The sequence below is a fragment of the Thunnus thynnus genome, chromosome 4, assembly GCF_963924715.1.
Source record: "Thunnus thynnus chromosome 4, fThuThy2.1, whole genome shotgun sequence".
Taxonomy (NCBI): Eukaryota; Metazoa; Chordata; class Actinopteri; order Scombriformes; family Scombridae; genus Thunnus; species Thunnus thynnus.
The window spans coordinates 32520065-32536840 of NC_089520.1; the positions used below are offsets into that span (position 1 = coordinate 32520065).

General features: G+C 44.9%; 1 protein-coding gene and 46 non-coding genes across 47 annotated transcripts in view; all 47 read left to right on the forward strand.

The window, feature by feature from the left end:
• The window catches only part of mfsd4aa (major facilitator superfamily domain containing 4Aa), a 41629-nt gene that overhangs the window by 13491 nt on the left and 11362 nt on the right, over positions 1–16776 (forward strand). The window lies entirely within an intron of this gene.
• On the forward strand, positions 187–259 carry trnaf-gaa (transfer RNA phenylalanine (anticodon GAA)). The gene has a single exon. It is a non-coding gene; the product is annotated as a tRNA-Phe (tRNA).
• Positions 528–600, forward strand: trnaf-gaa (transfer RNA phenylalanine (anticodon GAA)). The gene has a single exon. It is a non-coding gene; the product is annotated as a tRNA-Phe (tRNA).
• On the forward strand, positions 869–941 carry trnaf-gaa (transfer RNA phenylalanine (anticodon GAA)). The gene has a single exon. It is a non-coding gene; the product is annotated as a tRNA-Phe (tRNA).
• Positions 1251–1323, forward strand: trnaf-gaa (transfer RNA phenylalanine (anticodon GAA)). Its single transcript has one exon. It is a non-coding gene; the product is annotated as a tRNA-Phe (tRNA).
• trnaf-gaa (transfer RNA phenylalanine (anticodon GAA)) lies at positions 1633–1705 on the forward strand. Its single transcript has one exon. It is a non-coding gene; the product is annotated as a tRNA-Phe (tRNA).
• Positions 2015–2087, forward strand: trnaf-gaa (transfer RNA phenylalanine (anticodon GAA)). Its single transcript has one exon. It is a non-coding gene; the product is annotated as a tRNA-Phe (tRNA).
• On the forward strand, positions 2388–2460 carry trnaf-gaa (transfer RNA phenylalanine (anticodon GAA)). The gene has a single exon. It is a non-coding gene; the product is annotated as a tRNA-Phe (tRNA).
• Positions 2769–2841, forward strand: trnaf-gaa (transfer RNA phenylalanine (anticodon GAA)). Its single transcript has one exon. It is a non-coding gene; the product is annotated as a tRNA-Phe (tRNA).
• Positions 3151–3223, forward strand: trnaf-gaa (transfer RNA phenylalanine (anticodon GAA)). Its single transcript has one exon. It is a non-coding gene; the product is annotated as a tRNA-Phe (tRNA).
• trnaf-gaa (transfer RNA phenylalanine (anticodon GAA)) lies at positions 3492–3564 on the forward strand. Its single transcript has one exon. It is a non-coding gene; the product is annotated as a tRNA-Phe (tRNA).
• On the forward strand, positions 3833–3905 carry trnaf-gaa (transfer RNA phenylalanine (anticodon GAA)). The gene has a single exon. It is a non-coding gene; the product is annotated as a tRNA-Phe (tRNA).
• trnaf-gaa (transfer RNA phenylalanine (anticodon GAA)) lies at positions 4206–4278 on the forward strand. The gene has a single exon. It is a non-coding gene; the product is annotated as a tRNA-Phe (tRNA).
• Positions 4547–4619, forward strand: trnaf-gaa (transfer RNA phenylalanine (anticodon GAA)). Its single transcript has one exon. It is a non-coding gene; the product is annotated as a tRNA-Phe (tRNA).
• trnaf-gaa (transfer RNA phenylalanine (anticodon GAA)) lies at positions 4920–4992 on the forward strand. The gene has a single exon. It is a non-coding gene; the product is annotated as a tRNA-Phe (tRNA).
• trnaf-gaa (transfer RNA phenylalanine (anticodon GAA)) lies at positions 5302–5374 on the forward strand. Its single transcript has one exon. It is a non-coding gene; the product is annotated as a tRNA-Phe (tRNA).
• trnaf-gaa (transfer RNA phenylalanine (anticodon GAA)) lies at positions 5643–5715 on the forward strand. The gene has a single exon. It is a non-coding gene; the product is annotated as a tRNA-Phe (tRNA).
• trnaf-gaa (transfer RNA phenylalanine (anticodon GAA)) lies at positions 6016–6088 on the forward strand. The gene has a single exon. It is a non-coding gene; the product is annotated as a tRNA-Phe (tRNA).
• Positions 6357–6429, forward strand: trnaf-gaa (transfer RNA phenylalanine (anticodon GAA)). Its single transcript has one exon. It is a non-coding gene; the product is annotated as a tRNA-Phe (tRNA).
• Positions 6731–6803, forward strand: trnaf-gaa (transfer RNA phenylalanine (anticodon GAA)). The gene has a single exon. It is a non-coding gene; the product is annotated as a tRNA-Phe (tRNA).
• Positions 7072–7144, forward strand: trnaf-gaa (transfer RNA phenylalanine (anticodon GAA)). The gene has a single exon. It is a non-coding gene; the product is annotated as a tRNA-Phe (tRNA).
• Positions 7445–7517, forward strand: trnaf-gaa (transfer RNA phenylalanine (anticodon GAA)). The gene has a single exon. It is a non-coding gene; the product is annotated as a tRNA-Phe (tRNA).
• trnaf-gaa (transfer RNA phenylalanine (anticodon GAA)) lies at positions 7818–7890 on the forward strand. The gene has a single exon. It is a non-coding gene; the product is annotated as a tRNA-Phe (tRNA).
• On the forward strand, positions 8200–8272 carry trnaf-gaa (transfer RNA phenylalanine (anticodon GAA)). The gene has a single exon. It is a non-coding gene; the product is annotated as a tRNA-Phe (tRNA).
• trnaf-gaa (transfer RNA phenylalanine (anticodon GAA)) lies at positions 8541–8613 on the forward strand. The gene has a single exon. It is a non-coding gene; the product is annotated as a tRNA-Phe (tRNA).
• trnaf-gaa (transfer RNA phenylalanine (anticodon GAA)) lies at positions 8923–8995 on the forward strand. Its single transcript has one exon. It is a non-coding gene; the product is annotated as a tRNA-Phe (tRNA).
• Positions 9305–9377, forward strand: trnaf-gaa (transfer RNA phenylalanine (anticodon GAA)). The gene has a single exon. It is a non-coding gene; the product is annotated as a tRNA-Phe (tRNA).
• trnaf-gaa (transfer RNA phenylalanine (anticodon GAA)) lies at positions 9638–9710 on the forward strand. Its single transcript has one exon. It is a non-coding gene; the product is annotated as a tRNA-Phe (tRNA).
• trnaf-gaa (transfer RNA phenylalanine (anticodon GAA)) lies at positions 9978–10050 on the forward strand. Its single transcript has one exon. It is a non-coding gene; the product is annotated as a tRNA-Phe (tRNA).
• On the forward strand, positions 10319–10391 carry trnaf-gaa (transfer RNA phenylalanine (anticodon GAA)). The gene has a single exon. It is a non-coding gene; the product is annotated as a tRNA-Phe (tRNA).
• Positions 10660–10732, forward strand: trnaf-gaa (transfer RNA phenylalanine (anticodon GAA)). The gene has a single exon. It is a non-coding gene; the product is annotated as a tRNA-Phe (tRNA).
• Positions 11033–11105, forward strand: trnaf-gaa (transfer RNA phenylalanine (anticodon GAA)). The gene has a single exon. It is a non-coding gene; the product is annotated as a tRNA-Phe (tRNA).
• On the forward strand, positions 11415–11487 carry trnaf-gaa (transfer RNA phenylalanine (anticodon GAA)). Its single transcript has one exon. It is a non-coding gene; the product is annotated as a tRNA-Phe (tRNA).
• trnaf-gaa (transfer RNA phenylalanine (anticodon GAA)) lies at positions 11756–11828 on the forward strand. The gene has a single exon. It is a non-coding gene; the product is annotated as a tRNA-Phe (tRNA).
• On the forward strand, positions 12138–12210 carry trnaf-gaa (transfer RNA phenylalanine (anticodon GAA)). The gene has a single exon. It is a non-coding gene; the product is annotated as a tRNA-Phe (tRNA).
• trnaf-gaa (transfer RNA phenylalanine (anticodon GAA)) lies at positions 12520–12592 on the forward strand. Its single transcript has one exon. It is a non-coding gene; the product is annotated as a tRNA-Phe (tRNA).
• On the forward strand, positions 12853–12925 carry trnaf-gaa (transfer RNA phenylalanine (anticodon GAA)). Its single transcript has one exon. It is a non-coding gene; the product is annotated as a tRNA-Phe (tRNA).
• trnaf-gaa (transfer RNA phenylalanine (anticodon GAA)) lies at positions 13194–13266 on the forward strand. Its single transcript has one exon. It is a non-coding gene; the product is annotated as a tRNA-Phe (tRNA).
• trnaf-gaa (transfer RNA phenylalanine (anticodon GAA)) lies at positions 13576–13648 on the forward strand. Its single transcript has one exon. It is a non-coding gene; the product is annotated as a tRNA-Phe (tRNA).
• On the forward strand, positions 13909–13981 carry trnaf-gaa (transfer RNA phenylalanine (anticodon GAA)). The gene has a single exon. It is a non-coding gene; the product is annotated as a tRNA-Phe (tRNA).
• trnaf-gaa (transfer RNA phenylalanine (anticodon GAA)) lies at positions 14250–14322 on the forward strand. Its single transcript has one exon. It is a non-coding gene; the product is annotated as a tRNA-Phe (tRNA).
• On the forward strand, positions 14624–14696 carry trnaf-gaa (transfer RNA phenylalanine (anticodon GAA)). The gene has a single exon. It is a non-coding gene; the product is annotated as a tRNA-Phe (tRNA).
• Positions 14957–15029, forward strand: trnaf-gaa (transfer RNA phenylalanine (anticodon GAA)). The gene has a single exon. It is a non-coding gene; the product is annotated as a tRNA-Phe (tRNA).
• Positions 15298–15370, forward strand: trnaf-gaa (transfer RNA phenylalanine (anticodon GAA)). Its single transcript has one exon. It is a non-coding gene; the product is annotated as a tRNA-Phe (tRNA).
• Positions 15671–15743, forward strand: trnaf-gaa (transfer RNA phenylalanine (anticodon GAA)). The gene has a single exon. It is a non-coding gene; the product is annotated as a tRNA-Phe (tRNA).
• Positions 16053–16125, forward strand: trnaf-gaa (transfer RNA phenylalanine (anticodon GAA)). Its single transcript has one exon. It is a non-coding gene; the product is annotated as a tRNA-Phe (tRNA).
• trnaf-gaa (transfer RNA phenylalanine (anticodon GAA)) lies at positions 16435–16507 on the forward strand. Its single transcript has one exon. It is a non-coding gene; the product is annotated as a tRNA-Phe (tRNA).

Below are 16776 nucleotides of genomic sequence, written 5' to 3' on the forward strand. Positions count from 1 at the left end.
TGTGCTAACGCATTTCTGCAATTGCATCCCTGCCCTTCCTCAGATGCTCAAAAGAAAGAATACTCTACAAGATAGATGTTTCTTCCTGGTTGCTGGAATGTTCTTTTCTGGAAGTCACTTTCAATTTAATTTTCTGATATTTCGATGCGTTTTGCACGTTTGGCTGCCATATTATTGATATTTTGTGCCGAAATAGCTCAGTTGGGACAGTGTTAGACTGAAGATCTAAAGGTCCCTGGTTCGATCCCGGGTTTCGGCAGCAACCGTGCTGGCTTTTGGACACACATTGCTACGATGGTTGTCTCTGTAGATTATCCTTCCACACTGCAACACGTGCGTTGTGCTAACGCATTTCTGCGTTTGCATCCCTGCCCTTCCTCAGATGATCAAAAGAAAGAATACTCTGCAAGATAGATGTTTCTTCCTGTTTGCTAGAATGTTCTTTTCTGGAAAGTCACTTTCCGTTTAATTTTCTGATATCTCGATGCGTTTTGCACGTTTGGGCCGCCATATTATCGACATTTTGTGCCGAAATAGCTCAGTTGGGAGAGCGTTAGACTGAAGATCTAAAGGTCCCTGGTTTGATCCCGGGTTTCGGCAGCAACCGTGCTGGCTTTTGGACACACATTGCTACGATGGTTGTCTCTGTAGATTATCCTTCCACACTGCGACACATGCGTTGTGCTAACGCATTTCTGCACTTGTATCCCTGCCCTTCCTCAGATGCTCAAAAGAAAGAATACTCTACAAGATAGATGTTTCTTCCTGTTTGCTAGAATGTTCTTTTCTGGAAAGTCACTTTCCGTTTAATTTTCTGATATCTCGATGCGTTTTGCACGTTTGGGCCGCCATATTATCGACATTTTGTGCCGAAATAGCTCAGTTGGGAGAGCGTTAGACTGAAGATCTAAAGGTCCCTGGTTCGATCCCGGGTTTCGGCAGCAACCGTGCTGGCTTTTGGACACACATTGCTACAATGGTTAGTGTTCTTCTCTCAAACGATGTCAAACCTGATTTGAGTTTGTCTCTGTAGGTTATCCTTCCACACTGCGACACATGCGTTGTGCTAACGCATTTCTGCAGTTGCGTCCCTGCCCTTCCTCAGATGCTCAAAAGAAAGAATACTCTACAAGATAGAAGTTTCTTCCTGGTTGCTGGAATGTTCTTTTCTGGAAAGTCACTTTCCGTTTAATTTTCTGATATCTCGATGCGTTTTGCACGTTTGGGCCGCCATATTATCGACATTTTGTGCCGAAATAGCTCAGTTGGGAGAGCGTTAGACTGAAGATCTAAAGGTCCCTGGTTCGATCCCGGGTTTCGGCAGCAACCGTGCTGGCTTTTGGACACACATTGCTACAATGGTTAGTGTTCTTCTCTCAAACGATGTCAAACCTGATTTGGGTTTGTCTCTGTAGGTTATCCTTCCACACTGCGACACATGCGTTGTGCTAACGCATTTCTGCAGTTGCATCCCTGCCCTTCCTCAGATGCTCAAAAGAAAGAATACTCTACAAGATAGATGTTTCTTCCTGGTTGCTGGAATGTTCTTTTCTGGAAAGTCACTTTCCGTTTAATTTTCTGATATCTCGATGCGTTTTGCACGTTTGGGCTGCCATATTATTGATATTTTGTGCCGAAATAGCTCAGTTGGGAGAGCGTTAGACTGAAGATCTAAAGGTCCCTGGTTCGATCCCTGGTTTCGGCAGCAACCGTGCTGGCTTTTGGACACACATTGCTACGATGGTTAGTGTTCTTCTCTCAAACGATGTCAAACCTGATTTGGGTTTGTCTCTGTAGGTTATCCTTCCACACTGCGACACATGCGTTGTGCTAACGCATTTCTGCAGTTGCGTCCCTGCCCTTCCTCAGATGCTCAAAAGAAAGAATACTCTACAAGATAGATGTTTCTTCCTGGTTGCTGGAATGTTCTTTTCTGGAAAGTCACTTTCCGTTTAATTTTCTGATATCTCGATGCGTTTTGCACGTTTGGGCCGCCATATTATCGACATTTTGTGCCGAAATAGCTCAGTTGGGAGAGCGTTAGACTGAAGATCTAAAGGTCCCTGGTTCGATCCCGGGTTTCGGCAGCAACCGTGCTGGCTTTTGGACACACATTGCTACGATGGTTAGTGTTCTTCTCTCAAACGATGTCAAACCTGATTTGGGTTTGTCTCTGTAGGTTATCCTGCGACACATGCGTTGTGCTAACGCATTTCTGCAGTTGCATCCCTGCCCTTCATCAGATGCTCAAAAGAAAGAATACTCTACAAGATAGATGTTTCTTCCTGATTGCTGGAATGTTCTTTTCTGGAAGTCACTTTCAGTTTAATTTTCTGATATCTCGATGCGTTTTGCACGTTTGGGCCGCCATATTATCGACATTTTGTGCCGAAATAGCTCAGTTGGGAGAGCGTTAGACTGAAGATCTAAAGGTCCCTGGTTCGATCCCGGGTTTCGGCAGCAACCGTGCTGGCTTTTGGACACACATTGCTACGATGGTTAGTGTTCTTCTCTCAAACGATGTCAAACCTGATTTGGGTTTGTCTCTGTAGGTTATCCTTCCACACTGCGACACATGCGTTGTGCTAACGCATTTCTGCAGTTGCGTCCCTGCCCTTCCTCAGATGCTCAAAAGAAAGAATACTCTACAAGATAGATGTTTCTTCCTGGTTGCTGGAATGTTCTTTTCTGGAAAGTCACTTTCCGTTTAATTTTCTGATATCTCGATGCGTTTTGCACGTTTGGGCCGCCATATTATTGCAATTTAGGCCGAAATAGCTCAGTTGGGAGAGCGTTAGACTGAAGATCTAAAGGTCCCTGGTTCGATCCCGGGTTTCGGCAGCAACCGTGCTGGCTTTTGGACACACATTGCTACAATGGTTAGTGTTCTTCTCTCAAACGATGTCAAACCTGATTTGGGTTTGTCTCTGTAGGTTATCCTTCCACACTGCGACACATGCGTTGTGCTAACGCATTTCTGCAGTTGCATCCCTTCCCTTCCTCAGATGCTCAAAAGAAAGAATACTCTACAAGATAGATGTTTCTTCCTGGTTGCTGGAATGTTCTTTTCTGGAAAGTCACTTTCCGTTTAATTTTCTGATATCTCGATGCGTTTTGCACGTTTGGGCTGCCATATTATTGATATTTTGTGCCGAAATAGCTCAGTTGGGAGAGCGTTAGACTGAAGATCTAAAGGTCCCTGGTTCGATCCCGGGTTTCGGCAGCAACCGTGCTGGCTTTTGGACACACATTGCTACGATGGTTGTCTCTGTAGATTATCCTTCCACACTGCGACACATGCGTTGTGCTAACGCATTTCTGCACTTGTATCCCTGCCCTTCCTCAGATGCTCAAAAGAAAGAATACTCTACAAGATAGATGTTTCTTCCTGTTTGCTAGAATGTTCTTTTCTGGAAAGTCACTTTCCGTTTAATTTTCTGATATCTCGATGCGTTTTGCACGTTTGGGCCGCCATATTATCGACATTTTGTGCCGAAATAGCTCAGTTGGGAGAGCGTTAGACTGAAGATCTAAAGGTCCCTGGTTCGATCCCGGGTTTCGGCAGCAACCGTGCTGGCTTTTGGACACACATTGCTACGATGGTTGTCTCTGTAGATTATCCTTCCACACTGCGACACATGCGTTGTGCTAACGCATTTCTGCACTTGTATCCCTGCCCTTCCTCAGATGCTCAAAAGAAAGAATACTCTACAAGATAGATGTTTCTTCCTGTTTGCTAGAATGTTCTTTTCTGGAAAGTCACTTTCCGTTTAATTTTCTGATATCTCGATGCGTTTTGCACGTTTGGGCCGCCATATTATCGACATTTTGTGCCGAAATAGCTCAGTTGGGAGAGCGTTAGACTGAAGATCTAAAGGTCCCTGGTTCGATCCCGGGTTTCGGCAGCAACCGTGCTGGCTTTTGGACACACATTGCTACGATGGTTAGTGTTCTTCTCTCAAACGATGTCAAACCTGATTTGGGTTTGTCTCTGTAGGTTATTCTGCGACACATGCGTTGTGCTAACGCATTTCTGCAGTTGCATCCCTGCCCTTCATCAGATGCTCAAAAGAAAGAATACTCTACAAGATAGATGTTTCTTCCTGATTGCTGGAATGTTCTTTTCTGGAAGTCACTTTCAGTTTAATTTTCTGATATCTCGATGCGTTTTGCACGTTTGGGCCGCCATATTATCGACATTTTGTGCCGAAATAGCTCAGTTGGGAGAGCGTTAGACTGAAGATCTAAAGGTCCCTGGTTCGATCCCGGGTTTCGGCAGCAACCGTGCTGGCTTTTGGACACACATTGCTACGATGGTTGTCTCTGTAGATTATCCTTCCACACTGCGACACATGCGTTGTGCTAACGCATTTCTGCACTTGTATCCCTGCCCTTCCTCAGATGCTCAAAAGAAAGAATACTCTACAAGATAGATGTTTCTTCCTGTTTGCTAGAATGTTCTTTTCTGGAAAGTCACTTTCCGTTTAATTTTCTGATATCTCGATGCGTTTTGCACGTTTGGGCCGCCATATTATCGACATTTTGTGCCGAAATAGCTCAGTTGGGAGAGCGTTAGACTGAAGATCTAAAGGTCCCTGGTTCGATCCCGGGTTTCGGCAGCAACCGTGCTGGCTTTTGGACACACATTGCTACGATGGTTAGTGTTCTTCTCTCAAACGATGTCAAACCTGATTTGGGTTTGTCTCTGTAGGTTATTCTGCGACACATGCGTTGTGCTAACGCATTTCTGCAGTTGCATCCCTGCCCTTCATCAGATGCTCAAAAGAAAGAATACTCTACAAGATAGATGTTTCTTCCTGATTGCTGGAATGTTCTTTTCTGGAAGTCACTTTCAGTTTAATTTTCTGATATCTCGATGCGTTTTGCACGTTTGGGCCGCCATATTATCGACATTTTGTGCCGAAATAGCTCAGTTGGGAGAGCGTTAGACTGAAGATCTAAATGTCCCTGGTTCGATCCCGGGTTTCGGCAGCAACCGTGCTGGCTTTTGGACACACATTGTTACGATGGTTAGTGTTCTTCTCTCAAACGATGTCAAACCTGATTTGGGTTTGTCTCTGTAGGTTATCCTTCCACACTGCGACACATGCGTTGTGCTAACGCATTTCTGCAGTTGCGTCCCTGCCCTTCCTCAGATGCTCAAAAGAAAGAATACTCTACAAGATAGATGTTTCTTCCTGGTTGCTGGAATGTTCTTTTCTGGAAAGTCACTTTCCGTTTAATTTTCTGATATCTCGATGCGTTTTGCACGTTTGGGCCGCCATATTATCGACATTTTGTGCCGAAATAGCTCAGTTGGGAGAGCGTTAGACTGAAGATCTAAAGGTCCCTGGTTCGATCCCGGGTTTCGGCAGCAACCGTGCTGGCTTTTGGACACACATTGCTACGATGGTTGTCTCTGTAGATTATCCTTCCACACTGCGACACATGCGTTGTGCTAACGCATTTCTGCACTTGTATCCCTGCCCTTCCTCAGATGCTCAAAAGAAAGAATACTCTACAAGATAGATGTTTCTTCCTGTTTGCTAGAATGTTCTTTTCTGGAAAGTCACTTTCCGTTTAATTTTCTGATATCTCGATGCGTTTTGCACGTTTGGGCCGCCATATTATCGACATTTTGTGCCGAAATAGCTCAGTTGGGAGAGCGTTAGACTGAAGATCTAAAGGTCCCTGGTTCGATCCCGGGTTTCGGCAGCAACCGTGCTGGCTTTTGGACACACATTGCTACGATGATTAGTGTTCTTCTCTCAAACGATGTCAAACCTGATTTGGGTTTGTCTCTGTAGGTTATTCTGCGACACATGCGTTGTGCTAACGCATTTCTGCAGTTGCATCCCTGCCCTTCCTCAGATGCTCAAAAGAAAGAATACTCTACAAGATAGATGTTTCTTCCTGGTTGCTGGAATGTTCTTTTCTGGAAAGTCACTTTCCGTTTAATTTTCTGATATCTCGATGCGTTTTGCACGTTTGGGCCGCCATATTATTGCAATTTAGGCCGAAATAGCTCAGTTGGGAGAGCGTTAGACTGAAGATCTAAAGGTCCCTGGTTCGATCCCGGGTTTCGGCAGCAACCGTGCTGGCTTTTGGACACACATTGCTACGATGGTTGTCTCTGCAGATTATCCTTCCACACTGCGACACATGCGTTGTGCTAACGCATTTCTGCACTTGTATCCCTGCCCTTCCTCAGATGCTCAAAAGAAAGAATACTCTACAAGATAGATGTTTCTTCCTGTTTGCTAGAATGTTCTTTTCTGGAAAGTCACTTTCCGTTTAATTTTCTGATATCTCGATGCGTTTTGCACGTTTGGGCCGCCATATTATCAACATTTTGTGCCGAAATAGCTCAGTTGGGAGAGCGTTAGACTGAAGATCTAAAGGTCCCTGGTTCGATCCCGGGTTTCGGCAGCAACCGTGCTGGCTTTTGGACACACATTGCTACGATGGTTAGTGTTCTTCTCTCAAACGATGTCAAACCTGATTTGGGTTTGTCTCTGTAGGTTATCCTGCGACACATGCGTTGTGCTAACGCATTTCTGCAGTTGCATCCCTGCCCTTCCTCAGATGCTCAAAAGAAAGAATACTCTACAAGATAGATGTTTCTTCCTGGTTGCTGGAATGTTCTTTTCTGGAAAGTCACTTTCCGTTTAATTTTCTGATATCTCGATGCGTTTTGCACGTTTGGGCTGCCATATTATTGATATTTTGTGCCGAAATAGCTCAGTTGGGAGAGCGTTAGACTGAAGATCTAAAGGTCCCTGGTTCGATCCCGGGTTTCGGCAGCAACCGTGCTGGCTTTTGGACACACATTGCTACGATGGTTGTCTCTGTAGATTATCCTTCCACACTGCGACACATGCGTTGTGCTAACGCATTTCTGCACTTGTATCCCTGCCCTTCCTCAGATGCTCAAAAGAAAGAATACTCTACAAGATAGATGTTTCTTCCTGTTTGCTAGAATGTTCTTTTCTGGAAAGTCACTTTCCGTTTAATTTTCTGATATCTCGATGCGTTTTGCACGTTTGGGCCGCCATATTATCAACATTTTGTGCCGAAATAGCTCAGTTGGGAGAGCGTTAGACTGAAGATCTAAAGGTCCCTGGTTCGATCCCGGGTTTTGGCAGCAACCGTGCTGGCTTTTGGACACACATTGCTACGATGGTTAGTGTTCTTCTCTCAAACGATGTCAAACCTGATTTGGGTTTGTCTCTGTAGGTTATCCTGCGACACATGCGTTGTGCTAACGCATTTCTGCAGTTGCATCCCTGCCCTTCATCAGATGCTCAAAAGAAAGAATACTCTACAAGATAGATGTTTCTTCCTGATTGCTGGAATGTTCTTTTCTGGAAGTCACTTTCCGTTTAATTTTCTGATATCTCGATGCGTTTTGCACGTTTGGGCCGCCATATTATCGACATTTTGTGCCGAAATAGCTCAGTTGGGAGAGCGTTAGACTGAAGATCTAAAGGTCCCTGGTTCGATCCCGGGTTTCGGCAGCAACCGTGCTGGCTTTTGGACACACATTGCTACGATGGTTAGTGTTCTTCTCTCAAACGATGTCAAACCTGATTTGGGTTTGTCTCTGTAGGTTATCCTGCGACACATGCGTTGTGCTAACGCATTTCTGCAGTTGCATCCCTGCCCTTCATCAGATGCTCAAAAGAAAGAATACTCTACAAGATAGATGTTTCTTCCTGATTGCTGGAATGTTCTTTTCTGGAAGTCACTTTCAGTTTAATTTTCTGATATCTCGATGCGTTTTGCACGTTTGGGCTGCCATATTATCGACATTTTGTGCCGAAATAGCTCAGTTGGGAGAGCGTTAGACTGAAGATCTAAAGGTCCCTGGTTCGATCCCGGGTTTCGGCAGCAACCGTGCTGGCTTTTGGACACACATTGCTACGATGGTTAGTGTTCTTCTCTCAAACGATGTCAAACCTGATTTGGGTTTGTCTCTGTAGGTTATCCTTCCACACTGCGACACATGCGTTGTGCTAACGCATTTCTGCAGTTGCGTCCCTGCCCTTCCTCAGATGCTCAAAAGAAAGAATACTCTACAAGATAGAAGTTTCTTCCTGGTTGCTGGAATGTTCTTTTCTGGAAAGTCACTTTCCTTTTAATTTTCTGATATCTCGATGCGTTTTGCACGTTTGGGCCGCCATATTATTGATATTTTGTGCCGAAATAGCTCAGTTGGGAGAGCGTTAGACTGAAGATCTAAAGGTCCCTGGTTCGATCCCGGGTTTCGGCAGCAACCGTGCTGTCTTTTGGACACACATTGCTACGATGGTTGTCTCTGTAGATTATCCTTCCACACTGCGACACATGCGTTGTGCTAACGCATTTCTGCACTTGTATCCCTGCCCTTCCTCAGATGCTCAAAAGAAAGAATACTCTACAAGATAGATGTTTCTTCCTGTTTGCTAGAACGTTCTTTTCTGGAAAGTCACTTTCCGTTTAATTTTCTGATATCTCGATGCTTTTTGCACGTTTGGGCCGCCATATTATCGACATTTTGTGCCGAAATAGCTCAGTTGGGAGAGCGTTAGACTGAAGATCTAAAGGTCCCTGGTTCGATCCCGGGTTTCGGCAGCAACAGTGCTGGCTTTTGGACACACATTGCTACGATGGTTAGTGTTCTTCTCTCAAACGATGTCAAACCTGATTTGAGTTTGTCTCTGTAGGTTATCCTTCCACACTGCGACACATGCGTTGTGCTAACGCATTTCTGCGTTTGCATCCCTGCCCTTCCTCAGATGCTCAAAAGAAAGAATACTCTACAAGATAGATGTTTCTTCCTGTTTGCTAGAACGTTCTTTTCTGGAAAGTCACTTTCCGTTTAATTTTCTGATATCTCGATGCGTTTTGCACGTTTGGGCCGCCATATTATCGACATTTTGTGCCGAAATAGCTCAGTTGGGAGAGCGTTAGACTGAAGATCTAAAGGTCCCTGGTTCGATCCCGGGTTTCGGCAGCAACCGTGCTGGCTTTTGGACACACATTGCTACGATGGTTAGTGTTCTTCTCTCAAACGATGTCAAACCTGATTTGAGTTTGTCTCTGTAGGTTATCCTTCCACACTGCGACACATGCGTTGTGCTAACGCATTTCTGCAGTTGCGTCCCTGCCCTTCCTCAGATGCTCAAAAGAAAGAATACTCTACAAGATAGATGTTTCTTCCTGTTTGCTAGAATGTTCTTTTCTGGAAAGTCACTTTCCGTTTAATTTTCTGATATCTCGATGCGTTTTGCACGTTTGGGCCGCCATATTATCGACATTTTGTGCCGAAATAGCTCAGTTGGGAGAGCGTTAGACTGAAGATCTAAAGGTCCCTGGTTCGATCCCGGGTTTCGGCAGCAACCGTGCTGGCTTTTGGACACACATTGCTACGATGGTTGTCTCTGTAGATTATCCTTCCACACTGCGACACGTGTTGTGCTAACGCATTTCTGCGTTTGCATCCCTGCCCTTCCTCAGATGCTCAAAAGAAAGAATACTCTACAAGATAGATGTTTCTTCCTGTTTGCTAGAATGTTCTTTTCTGGAAAGTCACTTTCCGTTTAATTTTCTGATATCTGGATGCGTTTTGCACGTTTGGGCCGCCATATTATATTGTGCCGAAATAGCTCAGTTGGGAGAGCGTTAGACTGAAGATCTAAAGGTCCCTGGTTCGATCCCGGGTTTCGGCAGCAACCGTGCTGGCTTTTGGACACACATTGCTACGATGGTTGTCTCTGTAGATTATCCTTCCACACTGCGACACATGTGTTGTGCTAACACATTTCTGCGTTTGCATCCCTGCCCTTCCTCAGATGCTCAAAAGAAAGAATACTCTACAAGATAGATGTTTCTTCCTGATTGCTGGAATGTTCTTTTCTGGAAGTCACTTTCAGTTTAATTTTCTGATATCTCGATGCGTTTTGCACGTTTGGGCTGCCATATTATCGACATTTTGTGCCGAAATAGCTCAGTTGGGAGAGCGTTAGACTGAAGATCTAAAGGTCCCTGGTTCGATCCCGGGTTTCGGCAGCAACCGTGCTGGCTTTTGGACACACATTGCTACGATGGTTGTCTCTGTAGATTATCCTTCCACACTGCGACACATGCGTTGTGCTAACGCATTTCTGCACTTGTATCCCTGCCCTTCCTCAGATGCTCAAAAGAAAGAATACTCTACAAGATAGATGTTTCTTCCTGTTTGCTAGAATGTTCTTTTCTGGAAAGTCACTTTCCGTTTAATTTTCTGATATCTCGATGCGTTTTGCACGTTTGGGCCGCCATATTATCGACATTTTGTGCCGAAATAGCTCAGTTGGGAGAGCGTTAGACTGAAGATCTAAAGGTCCCTGGTTCGATCCCGGGTTTCGGCAGCAACCGTGCTGGCTTTTGGACACACATTGCTACGATGGTTGTCTCTGTAGATTATCCTTCCACACTGCGACACATGCGTTGTGCTAACGCATTTCTGCACTTGTATCCCTGCCCTTCCTCAGATGCTCAAAAGAAAGAATACTCTACAAGATAGATGTTTCTTCCTGTTTGCTAGAATGTTCTTTTCTGGAAAGTCACTTTCCGTTTAATTTTCTGATATCTCGATGCGTTTTGCACGTTTGGGCCGCCATATTATCGACATTTTGTGCCGAAATAGCTCAGTTGGGAGAGCGTTAGACTGAAGATCTAAAGGTCCCTGGTTCGATCCCGGGTTTCGGCAGCAACCGTGCTGGCTTTTGGACACACATTGCTACGATGGTTAGTGTTCTTCTCTCAAACGATGTCAAACCTGATTTGGGTTTGCCTCTGTAGGTTATCCTGCGACACATGCGTTGTGCTAACGCATTTCTGCAGTTGCATCCCTGCCCTTCATCAGATGCTCAAAAGAAAGAATACTCTACAAGATAGATGTTTCTTCCTGATTGCTGGAATGTTCCTTTCTGGAAGTCACTTTCAGTTTAATTTTCTGATATCTCGATGCGTTTTGCACGTTTGGGCTGCCATATTATCGACATTTTGTGCCGAAATAGCTCAGTTGGGAGAGCGTTAGACTGAAGATCTAAAGGTCCCTGGTTCGATCCCGGGTTTCGGCAGCAACCGTGCTGGCTTTTGGACACACATTGCTACGATGGTTAGTGTTCTTCTCTCGAACGATGTCAAACCTGATTTGGGTTTGTCTCTGTAGGTTATCCTTCCACACTGCGACACATGCGTTGTGCTAACGCATTTCTGCAGTTGCGTCCCTGCCCTTCCTCAGATGCTCAAAAGAAAGAATACTCTACAAGATAGAAGTTTCTTCCTGGTTGCTGGAATGTTCTTTTCTGGAAAGTCACTTTCCTTTTAATTTTCTGATATCTCGATGCGTTTTGCACGTTTGGGCCGCCATATTATTGATATTTTGTGCCGAAATAGCTCAGTTGGGAGAGCGTTAGACTGAAGATCTAAAGGTCCCTGGTTCGATCCCGGGTTTCGGCAGCAACCGTGCTGGCTTTTGGACACACATTGCTACGATGGTTGTCTCTGTAGATTATCCTTCCACACTGCGACACATGCGTTGTGCTAACGCATTTCTGCACTTGTATCCCTGCCCTTCCTCAGATGCTCAAAAGAAAGAATACTCTACAAGATAGATGTTTCTTCCTGTTTGCTAGAACGTTCTTTTCTGGAAAGTCACTTTCCGTTTAATTTTCTGATATCTCGATGCTTTTTGCACGTTTGGGCCGCCATATTATCGACATTTTGTGCCGAAATAGCTCAGTTGGGAGAGCGTTAGACTGAAGATCTAAAGGTCCCTGGTTCGATCCCGGGTTTCGGCAGCAACAGTGCTGGCTTTTGGACACACATTGCTACGATGGTTAGTGTTCTTCTCTCAAACGATGTCAAACCTGATTTGAGTTTGTCTCTGTAGGTTATCCTTCCACACTGCGACACATGCGTTGTGCTAACGCATTTCTGCGTTTGCATCCCTGCCCTTCCTCAGATGCTCAAAAGAAAGAATACTCTACAAGATAGATGTTTCTTCCTGTTTGCTAGAACGTTCTTTTCTGGAAAGTCACTTTCCGTTTAATTTTCTGATATCTCGATGCGTTTTGCACGTTTGGGCCGCCATATTATCGACATTTTGTGCCGAAATAGCTCAGTTGGGAGAGCGTTAGACTGAAGATCTAAAGGTCCCTGGTTCGATCCCGGGTTTCGGCAGCAACCGTGCTGGCTTTTGGACACACATTGCTACGATGGTTAGTGTTCTTCTCTCAAACGATGTCAAACCTGATTTGAGTTTGTCTCTGTAGGTTATCCTTCCACACTGCGACACATGCGTTGTGCTAACGCATTTCTGCAGTTGCGTCCCTGCCCTTCCTCAGATGCTCAAAAGAAAGAATACTCTACAAGATAGATGTTTCTTCCTGTTTGCTAGAATGTTCTTTTCTGGAAAGTCACTTTCCGTTTAATTTTCTGATATCTCGATGCGTTTTGCACGTTTGGGCCGCCATATTATTGACATTTTGTGCCGAAATAGCTCAGTTGGGAGAGCGTTAGACTGAAGATCTAAAGGTCCCTGGTTCGATCCCGGGTTTCGGCAGCAACCGTGCTGGCTTTTGGACACACATTGCTACGATGGTTGTCTCTGTAGATTATCCTTCCACACTGCGACACGTGTTGTGCTAACGCATTTCTGCGTTTGCATCCCTGCCCTTCCTCAGATGCTCAAAAGAAAGAATACTCTACAAGATAGATGTTTCTTCCTGTTTGCTAGAATGTTCTTTTCTGGAAAGTCACTTTCCGTTTAATTTTCTGATATCTGGATGCGTTTTGCACGTTTGGGCCGCCATATTATATTGTGCCGAAATAGCTCAGTTGGGAGAGCGTTAGACTGAAGATCTAAAGGTCCCTGGTTCGATCCCGGGTTTCGGCAGCAACCGTGCTGGCTTTTGGACACACATTGCTACGATGGTTGTCTCTGTAGATTATCCTTCCACACTGCGACACATGTGTTGTGCTAACACATTTCTGCGTTTGCATCCCTGCCCTTCCTCAGATGCTCAAAAGAAAGAATACTCTACAAGATAGATGTTTCTTCCTGTTTGCTAGAATGTTCTTTTCTGGAAAGTCACTTTCCGTTTAATTTTCTGATATCTCGATGCGTTTTGCACGTTTGGGCCGCCATATTATCGACATTTTGTGCCGAAATAGCTCAGTTGGGAGAGCGTTAGACTGAAGATCTAAAGGTCCCTGGTTCGATCCCGGGTTTCGGCAGCAACCGTGCTGGCTTTTGGACACACATTGCTACGATGGTTAGTGTTCTTCTCTCAAACGATGTCAAACCTGATTTGAGTTTGTCTCTGTAGGTTATCCTTCCACACTGCGACACATGCGTTGTGCTAACGCATTTCTGCAGTTGCGTCCCTGCCCTTCCTCAGATGCTCAAAAGAAAGAATACTCTACAAGATAGATGTTTCTTCCTGTTTGCTAGAATGTTCTTTTCTGGAAAGTCACTTTCCGTTTAATTTTCTGATATCTCGATGCGTTTTGCACGTTTGGGCCGCCATATTATTGACATTTTGTGCCGAAATAGCTCAGTTGGGAGAGCGTTAGACTGAAGATCTAAAGGTCCCTGGTTCGATCCCGGGTTTCGGCAGCAACCGTGCTGGCTTTTGGACACACATTGCTACGATGGTTGTCTCTGTAGATTATCCTTCCACACTGCGACACGTGTTGTGCTAACGCATTTCTGCGTTTGCATCCCTGCCCTTCCTCAGATGCTCAAAAGAAAGAATACTCTACAAGATAGATGTTTCTTCCTGTTTGCTAGAATGTTCTTTTCTGGAAAGTCACTTTCCGTTTAATTTTCTGATATCTGGATGCGTTTTGCACGTTTGGGCCGCCATATTATATTGTGCCGAAATAGCTCAGTTGGGAGAGCGTTAGACTGAAGATCTAAAGGTCCCTGGTTCGATCCCGGGTTTCGGCAGCAACCGTGCTGGCTTTTGGACACACATTGCTACGATGGTTGTCTCTGTAGATTATCCTTCCACACTGCGACACATGTGTTGTGCTAACACATTTCTGCGTTTGCATCCCTGCCCTTCCTCAGATGCTCAAAAGAAAGAATACTCTACAAGATAGATGTTTCTTCCTGTTTGCTAGAATGTTCTTTTCTGGAAAGTCACTTTCCGTTTAATTTTCTGATATCTCGATGCGTTTTGCACGTTTGGGCCGCCATATTATCGACATTTTGTGCCGAAATAGCTCAGTTGGGAGAGCGTTAGACTGAAGATCTAAAGGTCCCTGGTTCGATCCCGGGTTTCGGCAGCAACCGTGCTGGCTTTTGGACACACATTGCTACGATGGTTAGTGTTCTTCTCTCAAACGATGTCAAACCTGATTTGGGTTTGTCTCTGTAGGTTATCCTGCGACACATGCGTTGTGCTAACGCATTTCTGCAGTTGCATCCCTGCCCTTCATCAGATGCTCAAAAGAAAGAATACTCTACAAGATAGATGTTTCTTCCTGTTTGCTAGAATGTTCTTTTCTGGAAAGTCACTTTCCGTTTAATTTTCTGATATCTCGATGCGTTTTGCACGTTTGGGCCGCCATATTATCGACATTTTGTGCCGAAATAGCTCAGTTGGGAGAGCGTTAGACTGAAGATCTAAAGGTCCCTGGTTCGATCCCGGGTTTCGGCAGCAACCGTGCTGGCTTTTGGACACACATTGCTACGATGGTTGTCTCTGTAGATTATCCTTCCACACTGCGACACGTGTTGTGCTAACGCATTTCTGCGTTTGCATCCCTGCCCTTCCTCAGATGCTCAAAAGAAAGAATACTCTACAAGATAGATGTTTCTTCCTGTTTGCTAGAATGTTCTTTTCTGGAAAGTCACTTTCCGTTTAATTTTCTGATATCTGGATGCGTTTTGCACGTTTGGGCCGCCATATTATATTGTGCCGAAATAGCTCAGTTGGGAGAGCGTTAGACTGAAGATCTAAAGGTCCCTGGTTCGATCCCGGGTTTCGGCAGCAACCGTGCTGGCTTTTGGACACACATTGCTACGATGGTTGTCTCTGTAGATTATCCTTCCACACTGCGACACATGTGTTGTGCTAACACATTTCTGCGTTTGCATCCCTGCCCTTCCTCAGATGCTCAAAAGAAAGAATACTCTACAAGATAGATGTTTCTTCCTGTTTGCTAGAATGTTCTTTTCTGGAAAGTCACTTTCCGTTTAATTTTCTGATATCTCGATGCGTTTTGCACGTTTGGGCCGCCATATTATCGACATTTTGTGCCGAAATAGCTCAGTTGGGAGAGCGTTAGACTGAAGATCTAAAGGTCCCTGGTTCGATCCCGGGTTTCGGCAGCAACCGTGCTGGCTTTTGGACACACATTGCTACGATGGTTAGTGTTCTTCTCTCAAACGATGTCAAACCTGATTTGGGTTTGTCTCTGTAGGTTATCCTGCGACACATGCGTTGTGCTAACGCATTTCTGCAGTTGCATCCCTGCCCTTCATCAGATGCTCAAAAGAAAGAATACTCTACAAGATAGATGTTTCTTCCTGATTGCTGGAATGTTCTTTTCTGGAAGTCACTTTCAGTTTAATTTTCTGATATCTCGATGCGTTTTGCACGTTTGGGCCGCCATATTATCGACATTTTGTGCCGAAATAGCTCAGTTGGGAGAGCGTTAGACTGAAGATCTAAAGGTCCCTGGTTCGATCCCGGGTTTCGGCAGCAACCGTGCTGGCTTTTGGACACACATTGCTACGATGGTTAGTGTTCTTCTCTCAAACGATGTCAAACCTGATTTGGGTTTGTCTCTGTAGGTTATCCTTCCACACTGCGACACATGCGTTGTGCTAACGCATTTCTGCAGTTGCATCCCTGCCCTTCCTCAGATGCTCAAAAGAAAGAATACTCTACAAGATAGATGTTTCTTCCTGGTTGCTGGAATGTTCTTTTCTGGAAAGTCACTTTCCGTTTAATTTTCTGATATCTCGATGCGTTTTGCACGTTTGGGCTGCCATATTATTGATATTTTGTGCCGAAATAGCTCAGTTGGGAGAGCGTTAGACTGAAGATCTAAAGGTCCCTGGTTCGATCCCTGGTTTCGGCAGCAACCGTGCTGGCTTTTGGACACACATTGCTACGATGGTTAGTGTTCTTCTCTCAAACGATGTCAAACCTGATTTGGGTTTGTCTCTGTAGATTATCCTTCCACACTGCGACACATGCGTTGTGCTAACGCATTTCTGCGTTTGCATCCCTGCCCTTCCTCAGATGCTCAAAAGAAAGAATACTCTACAAGATAGATGTTTCTTCCTGTTTGCTAGAACGTTCTTTTCTGGAAAGTCACTTTCCGTTTAATTTTCTGATATCTCGATGCGTTTTGCACGTTTGGGCCGCCATATTATCGACATTTTGTGCCGAAATAGCTCAGTTGGGAGAGCGTTAGACTGAAGATCTAAAGGTCCCTGGTTCGATCCCGGGTTTCGGCAGCAACCGTGCTGGCTTTTGGACACACATTGCTACAATGGTTAGTGTTCTTCTCTCAAACGATGTCAAACCTGATTTGAGTTTGTCTCTGTAGGTTATCCTTCCACACTGCGACACATGCGTTGTGCTAACGCATTTCTGCAGTTGCGTCCCTGCCCTTCCTCAGATGCTCAAAAGAAAGAATACTCTACAAGATAGATGTTTCTTCCTGTTTGCTAGAATGTTCTTTTCTGGAAAGTCACTTTCCGTTTAATTTTCTGATATCTCGATG